Raw genomic sequence first — 2,339 nt, 5'->3', positions numbered from 1 at the left:
TGGGTTAAAGCCTCTGCGTTCAGCTCAGGTCATGATCTCAGGGTCCTGGAATTGAGCCCCGCATCGGGCTCTCTGCTCAGCAAGGAGCCTGCTTCCTCCACTCTCTCTCTCTCTGCCTGCCTCTCTGCCTACTTGTGATCTCTGTCTGTCAAATAAATAAATAAAATCATTAAAAAAAAGAAATCGATGGTGGTATTTTTGTTGTTGTTGTCACAATGATTGGGGAGCACTGTTGACATTTAAAGGGCGGGGCCAGAGAAGCTAGAACCAGAAATTGTCCCACGTTCTGAATGACCTTTAGCTCTGCTGTTGGATTGTCATGTAGGTGAAAATAAAGACCTAATTTTCCAAGACAGCAAGCACGGTATAAAGTGAAGGTTGCTTGCATTTAGTTTTGCTTAGAATTTTCCCAAAGTTGTTCGCCATGTTGGGGAGTCATAGCACCGTGGTTGGTACTGATGTTGTCATTTGAGTTGCTGCTAAGGCCCACCCGTGTCAGTCTTGGCCTTGAGCTGTCACTCACAGTGATATTATGATAGTGTAAGCATTTGGCTACTTTATTTTGTCTTCTAGGATTGCCATGCCTGTGGGTTTCTCTTTTGAGGTGCATGTTATTTTATTATACATGACTTTCTTTTTACTTGTCCTTTCTGCCAGGGTATTATTATTATTATTTAAAGATTTTATTTATTTATTTGACACACACACTCACAGAGAGAGAGATCACAAGTAGGCGGGGGGGGGGGGGGGGAGGCTCCCTGCTGAGCAGAGAGCTTGATGTGGGGCTCGATCCCAGGACCCTGAGGTCATGACCTAAGCTGAAGGCAGAGGCCTAACTCACTGAGCCACCCAGGCGCCCGTTGTTATTACTTTTTACAGTTACGCATAGCGGTATGTAGTGTACCCTCTAGGTTTCATTTCGGGTTCGTACAGGAGGGTTTCTAACAGAATCACTGGATCTGAGACCCAATAATAATGTAAATAACTAATCCTTAGGATAATAGGGCAATACCATTTGTTTCCGAGGTCCCCAGCATACCTGCCCACAGACTGTCGAACTCTCCGCCCGTCCCTGCCATCTGTGGGCCAGAAGAACAGTTTTATCCTCCTTTTTTCCTTCCTGGCATCGGCTGAGCCGTTGGTGTTACCACTGCTGCGCACAGTGGTGTCTGCAGCCCGTCATGAGAAAAAGTCATCATTTGCTGGATTGTATCCATTTTCTTAGTCAGTGTTTACAGTATTGTCATTCCACTGCCCTCTTGGAAAGGGATGTTCTCGGAAAGTCAGTGGATCAAATATTACGGCAGTTGTCAAATGAGGCGAACCTCCGTTTCCTTGAGTTTCGAAGTCGCCCCTGAGAAATGTGGAGGCAGGCATCAGCAAACACATCCGTTTTGTCTCCCGCCCTACGCAGTGGCACTAAAACACCCCGGTAAGAAAATAAGCACTTAGTGCTGTGCACACAGTAACAAAAAATAAATATATACTTTGAGCTGGATTCAAATATGAACCTACAGGTCATGTTGTCAACACAGTGAAGAGGGGAAAAAAAAAAAAAAAGGCCCCATCAGTAAACAAACCTGTAATGAGTACACAGGGCTCACCTTTGTCAAGATTGCGGAGCAGCTGTCTTTTGTTTCCAGCACTTGTATCTCCCTTCTCAGGTGCCCTTGCCTTTCCCTCAGCACCTCTGGCATCGGCAAGCCTGAGGCTCTCAGTCCACGTGGAATCAGCAAGCGTTTTTGAGGTAATTTTTTTTAAAGATTTTATTTGTCTATGTGTGTGTGTGTGTGTGTGTGTGTGTGTGTGTGTGTGCGCGCGCACAAGCAGGGGGAGCAGCAAGCAGAAGCAGAGGGAGAAGCAGTCTTCCTGCTGAGCCTGATGCGGGGCTCGATCCCAAGACCCTGAGATCATGACCTGAGCTGGAAGCAGACGCTTAACCCTCTGAGCCACCCAGGCGCCCCTTGAGCTACTTCTGCTGTATGCCAGGCAGTGTGGTAGGCACCATCAAATCCTTGTCTGATTTGAAGGACTCTCCCTGTCAGAAGGAAACGGGAAAGATCAACTTTTTTCCTACTAACTCTAGGATTTTTTTAAGAGAAGACCGGCTCTTTCTGGCGATCAGAATAGTGGTTATCCTGGACAGGCAGAATGGACTGGGAAGGGGCATGAGGGTTTCTGGGGAGCTGGTAATATTATGTGTTTCTTTTTTTAAATTGTGGTAAGGAATACATATCATAAAATCTACCACCTTAATGGTTTCTAAGTGTCCAGTTCAGTAGTGTTAAGTGTAGGTATTCCCGTTGTTATGAAGTAGGTCTCCAGAACTTTTTCATCTT

At 46.0% G+C, this 2,339-nt stretch overlaps 1 non-coding gene across 1 annotated transcript; it reads right to left on the bottom strand.

The window, feature by feature from the left end:
* Positions 1-1,117: 1,117 nt before the first annotated feature.
* LOC132007960 (small nucleolar RNA SNORD35) lies at positions 1,118-1,204 on the bottom strand. Its single transcript, XR_009401505.1, has one exon. It is a non-coding gene; the product is annotated as a small nucleolar RNA SNORD35 (small nucleolar RNA).
* Between the last annotated feature and the right edge of the window lie 1,135 nt (positions 1,205-2,339).

This window comes from Mustela nigripes, chromosome X (genome assembly GCF_022355385.1).
Source record: "Mustela nigripes isolate SB6536 chromosome X, MUSNIG.SB6536, whole genome shotgun sequence".
NCBI classification, from domain to species: Eukaryota; Metazoa; Chordata; class Mammalia; order Carnivora; family Mustelidae; genus Mustela; species Mustela nigripes.
The sequence above is the reverse complement of the archived record's forward strand: the minus strand, read 5'-3'. Positions and strand labels throughout refer to the sequence as shown.